The following is an 11,528-nucleotide window of genomic DNA, read 5'->3' on the forward strand; positions in this document are numbered from 1 at the left end:
ATGAATGGATTGAAAAACTGTGGCACATATACTCTATGGAATACTATTCAGCCATAAAAACCAACAAAACCCTGGCTTTTGATAGAAAGTGGAAGAATATGGAAGATTTACTGCTGAGTGAGGCAAGCCAAGATATAAAGGAGAGACATTGTATGTCCGCACTTAATATATACCGAGTGTCTGCACTCTATGACAGAAACTGATTGACTAAAGGTTGTACAAATACAAGAGATGGGTGTGAATGCCAGATGTGGTGTGTGTGGAGGAGTGGGGCCTAAGGAAGGACATTTGGAGAAAGGATACGGAGGTAGAGCATTGATGGGATGGGGAGGTATGGTGTTATTGGTTGAAGATATTTTGATCAACTGGACTGGGGAGAAATGTTCACATATTGAAATGTTCACATTGTAAGCTAAACCATGTGATTGAATATATATAAAAAATTTAAAAATAAATTATTTAATAAAAAAGAAGGTTTAAAAAAACATTGACTATGTAGAAAAATCAAACAAATAACTGAATAAATAAATGTAATGCTAAAAATAAAATGGAAATATATATTATAAAAACACTATTCAAGCCAGTTGGTGGTGTGGTGGTAAGGTTGCTTGATGCTACATGGCTGACTGTGCAGTTCAAATTCTGGACCTGGTCCTTTGAAAAAGCATGCAAGGCATATGTGTCCTAGGGCCCCAAATTCCACAATAAGAATGGAGGAGAAGAGACTGCCGTGTGACCATCTCCCTTGGGGAGTACTTTCTTACTCACACTCCCAATGTCTATCTATCTCTTGTGAGCATATGTACCCTATAGAAAAAATAAAAAAACAAACAAATGAAACTGTGCATGGATTTTAAAATATCTTTTGCACCAAAATAAACTAGTTCTTTAATTCCATTTTTTCATGATCATTTTGAAGTTCCTTTGTATATCTCTGAATTTCAAAAAAAAAAACCCATCTTTAGTGTAAGCATATATAAAATATTGCATGGGATATACTTATACTAAAAATTATTTGCTATCTATCCAAAATTCAGATTTAAGTGATCATTTTTTACACTGAAATTGGGCCAATAATCCTTCAGTTAATGAACTACAGATGGTTAAAATGTGTTTTCTTCACTATTTACTGATGGAGATTAGTTAACAGCCAATGTTCTTGCATTTTGATTGAATTTGAAAGTATTTTGAAGTTTTAAAACTTCTTATTATCACTCAAAGATCACAAGTTTCTATGTTTTCAACTTTGGGACAAGCAAACAACTAAGAATTATTATCAGTCCTTAAAGTAATTTGACCACAATCCAAGACTTTTGGCATTAACTGTGTTCCCCTGAGATCCTGTGAGATCTAGTTTCTGTATCAGAGAAATGTGGTCAAAGTTTAGACAGACAGTGAGACTGAATTTCAAAACTTTTTGACATTCATCCCATTGTTAACTAACTTGGTTCCAAATCAAGCAAAAGTCATAATTTCCTTTGTCTGGGATGAGATTCCAATCATGATAATAATGAGGATGAAGATCTACTTCTGTGTGCAGGTGAATCACAGAAAAGTCCATAAATCATCAATTTATAGGGACCAACAATTTCAAATTTACTTTAAATAAACAAGCAAAACATAATCAGCATGAAGTCAGCAAAATAAGCCAGCCTGAAATTGGTGCCTGTATTCACAACTTACTTTCTATGCTTCTATGCTTTCAACACGGTAATATACACTGCAAATGAAAACAAAGGGGAAAAAAAGAGAGAGAGAGACAAGAAGTAGAGGGTGGTAGAATCAATGTCTCAGTAAGGAAGAGACTTATTTAAGAGATGATTGATTTGAAATGCTGCAAATTGCATAATGGTACATCATAAAAATGCAATGATCTCTCCTCAAGCAACTTCTCAAGTGGTACAGAGACAGGGTTAAAGAAAATGAACATCCTTTTAAAAAGTAAAAGAAGAAGAAAAGAAAAGAAAATGAACATCTTTAAGAAAAATAAGAAAAAGAAAATGAACATCCTTGCTGTTTGGTTTAGTTCTTTTCATGCTCAAACTTCCCAGTTTGCAGTCCCATGGAATAAAACACTTTAAATAAAATACTAGTTTCTCTACTAGTACTGTCCACAAAAGCAGATCCCCTCCACTCTTGGTCCAGGTTATTGTCAGATAAATCCAAATGCTCTGTATTTCCTTTTTCTTAACCATACAGTACTTTTTTGAACCATGTTCTCTTCAGTGTCACATTTGAATTAATCAGACAAAAATAGTAAATGAGATTCCATGAGCTAGTTGAAGAAATCTCTCTGCTGAAGAGAAAAATTGGGGTCAGTGCATTAGGGAGGCTAATACAATTTGCCTTGCTTCCCAACCTCTTCCCTCAGTCCCTGCCTCCAGACATAAATTTTCCTGTTTGACCAGTCATCTCACAACAATGTGTGTTCCAGCCATGCTGTGATTAGAGAGGAGAATATGCTTATTACTCGAGTTCTTCACTTGTCGGAGCACGGAGAGACCAAGGGTGGTAAACCAAAGGAAATTTCCATTTGCTCTTAGCTGCTGCATGTTCTTACTCTATAGGAAAGTTAGCTGTTATTAAGTAATAACGTTCAGCTAAAGTTGGTCACTCATAACAACAGACAGATGTATAATGTTTTATTTGGGTTAGCCAGCTCTCTTGCAAATAAGGGGCCTGAAATTAAACTGTCTTTACAAAAATATTCACCAAATGATACCTTTGACTTCTGCTCAGATTCTTTGCCATGGAAAATGGAAAATGAGTCTCCTGTTGAACCCAGTATCTGTTTAAACTTGTCTTTGCTGAGTAGAGAAGAGTTGATGTTCCACGGAATGAACAAAAATTTAAAAAGAATCTGCACAGAGGAGTAAAGGCTGTAACTATGCAAACCACATGTAGAGATGGAAAGGAATTTTTTTTAGTACTTATGGAATTTGAAACAATAATAATAGAATGGAAACATAGGAAAAAGGCTAAATATTTGACCACAGAGGCAAATTGGATCATTAGATGCTCACATGCAATGTAAAATGTGGGATTTGTCTTTAAAGAAATACTTGTTGCTTTTCCAAAGTATAATAGGGCGAATGAAAAACCTCTTCAGTTCACCAAACCAAAACTAGCTAACTATAGCCACAAAACCCTTGGGGAAATTATGTTCTTTTGAGGTGCAGGATCTTTGGAGGCCCCCTCAGAAATTCTGGTTTGGTAGCCCAGGTGTGGGTCCTGACTACCTTTACTTCTAATGAGTACTCCCAAGTGTTGTGGATCCTGGGATTGTGTGAGAGAAAGGGGCCCACACTATTCTATGCCACCCTCTTGGGTCGACAGAGATGGACAGCTCATCCCAAGACACTTCGCAGTTAACAGAAAGAGGAATCTGTCCATAAAATAGACTACAAATCACAAAAGGTTGTGTCTATCCCTAACCTTGTTAGTTGGCTCAGTGATTTTCAACACATCTATCAACCATTTTTAAAAAAGGTATATTCACGTATTTCTCCCATGAAAAAGAAAGAGAGAGAAGCAATCCCAACAGAGTTCCTATACTGTAATCCATTCCAATCACAGCTGGCCTGGGTCATGGGCACAGAAACACATACAGTGTGCTCAAGCAGATTCTGGAACATGAACACAAAACCTTTCTTATTTATTTATGTGGTGCATACCTTGCACCGCTACCTAGTCCCTTACTCAATCCTTTTGATTCTCTTTTTCTGCAGAAATAAAGTAACTGCCAGACAAGCACTTTTCAGAGTGTTCCTAAATGTTAGGTGAAGGTGTCTTAGATACCTATGTAGAATATAGATATATAGAAAAATGTCATAACTTTTACGATTGACCTAATATATGAATATATATTATATATCTATGATGTCTATAGATACCTATCTTAAAGGTATCTGTCTTGCGTGCGTGCCCAAGATCCCAAGAGGAGAGTGGAGGAGAAGGGATTGTGGCGTGACCATCCCCCCTGGGGGGTGATTTCTCGCTTTCTATCTCTCTGTCTCTCTCTATCTGTCTGGCAAACGCACATGCCCTATAGCAAAAACCTCTCAAAAAAAAAAAAAGAAATTAAAACATAACATCTCATATAAGTTCTGGTACAGAATAAATAACAAAATAACTATAGCTATTTGTTCTATAATGGATGCTTCAATGAAGTGATCTGGAAGTTATTTTGTGGTTTGTCATGAGAAAAGACATTGTTCCAAGTGAATTTTGAGGATGGTGGTTAGATAGGATCATAACTATAGAAGCAGGTCAATCTAATTTGCTAAGAAAGTCTTCCATTTATTAAGTACGTGAATACCTGTAAATTACTTAATCTCTTTAAGCCTAGTTTCTTCATCTATAAATAGAAAAAAAATGCTTGCTTTAAGATAAAAAGAAGTAAAATAATGTCTGTAGTTGCTTTGAAAAGTGCCTAGTGCCTTTGAAGTTCCTCCTTCCCAAATGAAAGTTATCAACAATAAGTTGATACTGGTCCAAGACAGTCTGTGTGTCTATGTGATTACAGATTATTAGGCCACCAGATTTTTGAGTCAGGAGTTTCTTGTTCCACAAAATATTAGAATGATAGGATAGGATGCCCTTATAACTTTCTTGAAAAGTTATCTTGTCATTTTAAACTTAAATATCAACCAGAAGTCGTTTAATGAGAAGAATTACTTAGCTTTTCTATGTTGTTCTTAGGGATTAGACAAATCTTTCCACTGGAATCTTGTTAGATTCATGTTCTTTTTCTATTTCATATTTAGTCATAAACCAATATTCTGAGTTTGCATTTAGAATATTTTAGGACTTTACAGTTTTCCTTTAAATGTAGTACCTTTTAGGTCAAGCATATCATCCAAAAGTAAAAAAGGTATGAAGGTATCTCTGGGGTCAAGTTTTCACTAAATTTTGCCTCAGTAATGCATAACTCCAGAGCTCTCTGGCTTACAGCAATAAGAATTCTTCTCCCCTCTGTCACAGCTGTCATTCAGCTATAGCTCCACTTCAGATATTTTTCTAAGGAAGAAAAAACTCACTGGAAGAAGAAGAAACAGCCCAACCTGAGTTCTCCTCTGAGCAGTGATAAGTTGGGATGCCTCTGTTCAGGCATGATAATGAGTCACTTCCGTTGGTCAAGGTAGGTTACAAGGCCCCATGTGACACAAGGGAGTAGAAAACACTACCCACAGGGAAAGGCCTATGAGAGGATTCATTATGGATGGAGCCATCAGAAAGGTGTAGCAAATAACTGAGAACAACATATAATTAACCACAACTCTATCAATACTGTTCTAAGTTCATATATTCAAAATGCACATCATTAAGATAGAGGAAGCTATCATGTAAATGTGAAAGTCATCACATATTTTTCTCATTTTCTATGCAAAAATATATCATGACTTTCCCAATGACCCAATAATTTAAACTCGTACTTCTCAAATCCCATGGGTCTCATGGAGAAGAATGAGCAATTCCACAGTCTCTAAGAAGTTGTCATTCATTCTTTCTTTCTTTCTTTTTTTTTTTTTTCCAGAGGTTTTTTTGCTATAGGGTGCGTGCACTTGCCAGAAAGACAGAGAGAGACAGAGAGATAGAAAGCAAGAAATCACCTTCCTGGGGGGATGGCCACACCTCAATCTTTCTCCTCTATTCTCCTCTTGGGATCTTGGGCACGCACGCACACATGTCCGGCATGAGTTTAAGCCACCGGATCAAGGATTTGAACCAGGGTCAACAACATGGGAGTCCACCGACATAGCCATTACGCCAGCTGCTGGTCCCAAAAGTTGTCATTCTTTTTAGCCAACCCCAGCCTTCAGGGGTCTGAGACAAAAAATAAGTTGATAGAAGGAATCTATAATTTCCCTAAAAGATAGGAAGCAAAGGATTGCCCTTTGGAATCTATTGAGAGTCAACTTCGGTCACCTTGTTCTTTTTCAATGAACATGCCCATTTCTAAGGTCATCCATTTTCTCAGCTAGCATTGCTGAAGTCAGTTAGGGAACTCAAAACAGTCAGGCCAGCTTTTGAAGCAAATCCTAGACTGCTTTGACAGACTGGGAGGAATATGGCACAAGTCCAAAGACAAAGGTCTCAGGACATGTGTTTGTGTGTCTGTAGTCACAGGATTCAAAGAAGGACAGCTAAGCCTCATTGGTTTTATTTTCAATTTTTAAACCTTTTGAGCTCAGTGAACTCCAAGAAGATTCTTGTCAAGCATTTTTTCCTACTTAATATTTAAACCTGTGTGTACTTAAAGTGAAATTTAATCCAAGTATTTTGAATTTGTAGACAGAGAAAGAGATCATCGAGAAATTGATTTGTCAGAAATATTTTTTATAAAAGAAAGCCTTTGAAGGAACTTTTCTTAAGGAGCAAGAAGTTATGATTTGTCGGAGTTTGAAGATCAGATTCCCCACATTTTAATTTTTTAACAAGGAAAGTTATTTTTATTTAAAATGATTGTATTTTCTTTCTTCTTTAAACTTATTTATTTATTTCCAGTCAGTCACTATGTATCATTATATCATAACAAATGTATTTTCCCATCATGAATACATTATATATTGGTCCAGTCAAAGCCACCACCAAAAACATTATAATCTTCTAATTTTACATGGAAATTCATAGTTACAATTTGATTTGGATTTCATTTTTTCACACCTTCTCACCCCATTTGAGAGTATGTGCAATGAGGTCATATAAGTCATAGAAGATCTCAGTGTTCTATTTATTAGGAATAAAAAAAATCATTTTTACATTGAATTATTTTTCTTGATAAAGCATCCATGTGATTGTTACCTGGAGGATCCCATTTCTGAAACAGAAAGAAGGAATATTGTGTAAACACCAGTTGTCAAGCAAAACTGATGGGTGAAAGTCTAAATATTAAAGATTTCTCTGTATTTAATTTTAGCTATGGTTTTGCTAGAATTACTAATAACATATTTACTATAAATATAAAAACATACACAATATTTGGACCAGCAGATGGCATAGTGGTTCCGTCACTGAACTCTCAGGTGGTCGACTACGATTTGAGTTCCAGACCTGGCAACTTAAAATTCATGTCTGGCATGTGTGCATGTGTACCCAAAATCCCGAGAGGAGACTGGAGGAGAAGGGATTGCAGTGTGACCATACCCCCTGGGGGTGATTTCTCCCTTTCTGTCTCTCTGTCCCTCTCTTTCTCTCTGTTGAGTGCATGCACCCTATAGCAAAAATCTCTCTTAAAAACTGTATTTTATATTTAATATAAATTTTATGTATAGACTTTTCACATTCCATAACATACAATATTTACACAACTATATAATAAATGTAAGTAATGTGTTAAACTTTTTTTGTTTTTAGAGAACTTAGGGCATATGCGCTCACCAAAGAGTGACAGAGAGAGAGAGAGAGAGAAAGTGAGAAATTACCTTCCAGTGGAGGATGGCCATGCCTCAATCCCTTCTTCTCCATTCTCCACTCAGGATTTTAGACACAAATGTATTCACCCTTAGTGTGTATTCCAAGCCACTGGGTCTGTTACACTTTTGATTAGATTCTCTGCTTTAAAAAAAAAAAAATGGCCTTGGCAGACAGTGGCCTAGTGGTAATGCAGCTGGACTCATGTGAGAAGGTACCTGGTTCGCTTTCTGAGTCCTCCCTGTGCAGGCCAGGCATGAGTACAGACATTCTTCTTTTGAGTTGGCTGAGTCAGGGAGTGGATTGTGGCATAAAAACTCTGTTGAGGGGCACCTCTTTTTCTCTTTCTTTCTTTCTTTTTCTTTCCTTCCTTCCTTTTTCTCTCTTTCTATATCATAGAATATATAAGTTTTAAAAAAATATAGCTCACATTTATCTTTAAGGATAATAGAAGACAGAAATCCCTAGGTCAGCTTGAGACTTTCTCCAGGTACATGTGCATGGCCCAAATCTCAAATAGGGGAGAAAAATGGAGGAGAAGGAATTGTAGCATGACCATCCTCCACAGTGGGTGATGTTTTCTTTCTCTTTCTCACTCTGGCAAGTGCACACACTTTCTGGCAAAAATTTTTTTTTAAAAAAAAGAAGTTGAACATTCCTGAAAATAAATAAAAAGGTGTTCTTAGTGCTTATATGCAAGATAGAGTGAGCGGACAAGATCTTCAGGAGAAAAGCTGTGTATCAGTGTGGTGGTACCCAGGCCAACAGCAACAGTATCACCCGGAACCTCTTAGCTGTGCAAATTCTCAGGTGTCACCTCAGACCCACTGACCCAGAAACTCAATCCTTCTAGGTGATTCTGATGCAGCTAAGTTTGAGCCCCTCTATCAGAGTGGTTGCAGGCATGAGCACTGGATCCTCACTATGTAGGTGCATTGCTACCAAGGTCACCTTTGGGAACCTAATAAGCCACTTCTGTGCCTTAGTTTCCTCTTCATGAGGATAATGATGGTGCTTACCTCACAGGGTTGATGTGAAGATTAATTAACTTTACATATGGGACAAACTTGGTAGCTGGCACATGGCAATGTGTTATCTATTAATGATGATTACTGCTATTATTAAAAATTTATTACTATTATTACTTATCTGAATCTAATGTTATTATTCATCTCCATCTTCCTCATGTTGGACAACTTTTAGTTCTATTCTGGTGCTTTGCATTTTTATTCCTTGCTTATTTATTTCTTCTAGTTGGTTGATGATGGCTTTTGGCCATTACAGGTCAATTTCTCTTTGACAGCACAGTGTGTGTGTTCATTTTCTGTGGTTGGTTTCTTTGATCATCCATTCTCAGAAGAGGTTCTTTCTTTGATTTTCTTCCTCTCTGATGAAGGTGATAGGAACTCCCTTTCCATTTTTCCCATTCTCATTATTTTGTCTTCAACAAAGGAAATGGAGGTTTTTCTATTGCTAAGTACCTTTTTCAATGAGTCTACTATTTAGTGGTGTTTCAAAAATGTGTTTTTTTCCTTTTATCTAGAAAACAAATGCTCCATGGCATAAGTGCTATTAATGAGTGGCTTCGTAACCTGCATCTTTCATTGGCTTGACGTAGAAGGTCTCCATTTGATACTTTCAAAAACTTTACTTCAATAAAAATATCACCATATAGTGGTTGTCAGAAAAGTCATGACACATTTTTATATAAAAAAAAAAAACAGAAAAAATCTTCCTCATGTTGGACAACTTTTAGTTCTATTCTGGTGCTTTGCATTTTTATTCCTTGCTTATTTATTTCTTCTAGTTGGTTGATGATGGCTTTTGGCCATTACAGGTCAATTTCTCTTTGACAGCACAGTGTGTGTGTTCATTTTCTGTGGTTGGTTTCTTTGATCATCCATTCTCAGAAGAGGTTCTTTCTTTGATTTTCTTCCTCTCTGATGAAGGTGATAGGAACTCCCTTTCCATTTTTCCCATTCTCATTATTTTGTCTTCAACAAAGGAAATGGAGGTTTTTCTATTGCTAAGTACCTTTTTCAATGAGTCTACTATTTAGTGGTGTTTCAAAAATGTGTTTTTTTCCTTTTATCTAGAAAACAAATGCTCCATGGCATAAGTGCTATTAATGAGTGGCTTCGTAACCTGCATCTTTCATTGGCTTGACGTAGAAGGTCTCCATTTGATACTTTCAAAAACTTTACTTCAATAAAAATATCACCATATAGTGGTTGTCAGAAAAGTCATGACACATTTTTATATAAAAAAAAAAAACAGAAAAAATACATCATAACTTTTCCAACAACCCAATAAGAATTAGAATTCCAACTCACAATTTGGAAAAATATACTGAAAAAATAAATGTTATTTCAAGAGCTTAAAAAATGCTGCAAATGCTGTATGAAATATGACTTATCTGAGGGATTAAGAATGGGGAAAATAGAAGAAAATATCCTTTTTTCATTCTTTTCATCCTTAACTTTTGGGGGACTACTGTTGCTCAGTGTTCAGAAGTTAAGCCAAGCAAGGTACAGAATAAGGAAAGAAATATAAAACAGTGTTCTAGTATGTTTATTGCTAGTGACTGAAAATACTGAGTCTAGGTAATTTAAGAGAATACAGGTTTATTTGGTTTACAGTCTGGATCCCTGAGTTTCAGAAGCCTCATCTGGGAAGGGCTTTCCTTTTGGGATCCTGAGGCCATGTAGGGAGGGTTTTACATCATCAGAGAATAGGAGCAAGCATGTATTTCCATATGTTCTCTACTTACAAAACCACTAGGAGCCACTTGAGGTGACACTAATCTAACTACTCCCAAGGCCCCACTATTCAATACCATGAAGGTATTAAGTTTCCTCTTAATTCTTTCACAACCAAATCTCAACACAGGAATTCTGAGGGACACAAAGTATAGCAAACAGTAACACAATAAGAGTACCAATGAGAACTGAATTTCATGAAAGAAGTCTGCTGGAGATTAAAAGACTATAAATTAAGATCACATTATGATTTATAAATAGTAAAGTGTAAAGGTAAGAGTGATGAGTGCAAAGAAGATACTGTGCTTTTTCCTTCATTGTACTACTTATTTTATGTTTTAACTTTAAAAAATATATTTCTTTAACTTTATTTATTCATTCATTCATTTTTAATTTGACCAGAGAGACACACACACACAGAGAGAGAGAAGATGAGAAAGCAAGCCACCATGTCCACAATTTGAACCGTGGTCAGCCATGTGGGAGCATCCAGCGCCTTAACCATCATGCCACCCGCTGTTACAACTTTTTTATTTTTTTATATATTACTTTTAATCCCATATATCCTTACAGTGTATAACATTTCTTTTTCCAGCATGATTACCATGATATCAGACAAGACAAAGACACTACTATCCATATCATCATCTACAGATAGCCTTTAACTTTTTTCAGATTATTATGATTATTTATTCTCTTTTTTTAAACATTCAATCACTTTACATAATTTGGGAGGCAAAGAGAATTTACTCAACATGAAAAACTTCTCAGACAAGTCCAGTTGAGAATAATATACTTATTATCATCAATAAGTAATAAACCTTTTCTGTGACCCACAAATGTCATGCCTATTTGTTTACATGCTATCCTCTATACTCTTCCCTCCTTACTCCTCCCAAATTCCACACTGACTTCAGCATCCATAACTATTTTCACTGTTTTTATGTACTCCAATATTTCAATCTCTACCATAGAGTGCGAATAGTCAGTATATATAAAGTGGATACAGGGATCAGCAGTTGGCATAATGGCTATGTCACTGGACTCCCATGTAGTCCACTGCAGTTCGAGTCTCAGATCCAATGGCTTAAACTCACACCAGGTGTTTGTGCATGTGTGCCCAAGATTCCAGGAGAATGGAGAAGAAGGGATTGTGGTGTGGCCATCCACCTTGGGGGTTGATTTCTCACTTTCTGTCTCTCTGTCTCTCTCTATCTTTCTGGTGAGCACATACACCCCATAGCAAAAAACCCTCTCCAAAAAAATAAAATTGATACATTCAATATCTTTCTTTCATAGCTTGGCTTGCTTCATTCGGCAATAAATCTTCCATATTCAACCACTTTCTATCAAATG

At 36.2% G+C, this 11,528-nt stretch overlaps 1 protein-coding gene across 1 annotated transcript in view; it reads left to right on the forward strand.

Moving 5' to 3' along the window:
• The window catches only part of KCNJ15 (potassium inwardly rectifying channel subfamily J member 15), a gene marked incomplete at its 3' end in the record, with an annotated part of 22,734 nt that overhangs the window by 2,690 nt on the left and 8,516 nt on the right, over positions 1 to 11,528 (forward strand). Inside the window, exon 2 of the mRNA XM_027770968.1 lies at positions 4,984 to 5,140. The remainder of the gene's footprint in view (positions 1 to 4,983; positions 5,141 to 11,528) is intronic.

The sequence above is a fragment of the Tupaia chinensis genome, unplaced genomic scaffold (assembly GCF_000334495.1).
Source record: "Tupaia chinensis unplaced genomic scaffold, TupChi_1.0 Scaffold000175_1, whole genome shotgun sequence".
In the NCBI taxonomy this organism is placed as follows: Eukaryota; Metazoa; Chordata; class Mammalia; order Scandentia; family Tupaiidae; genus Tupaia; species Tupaia belangeri.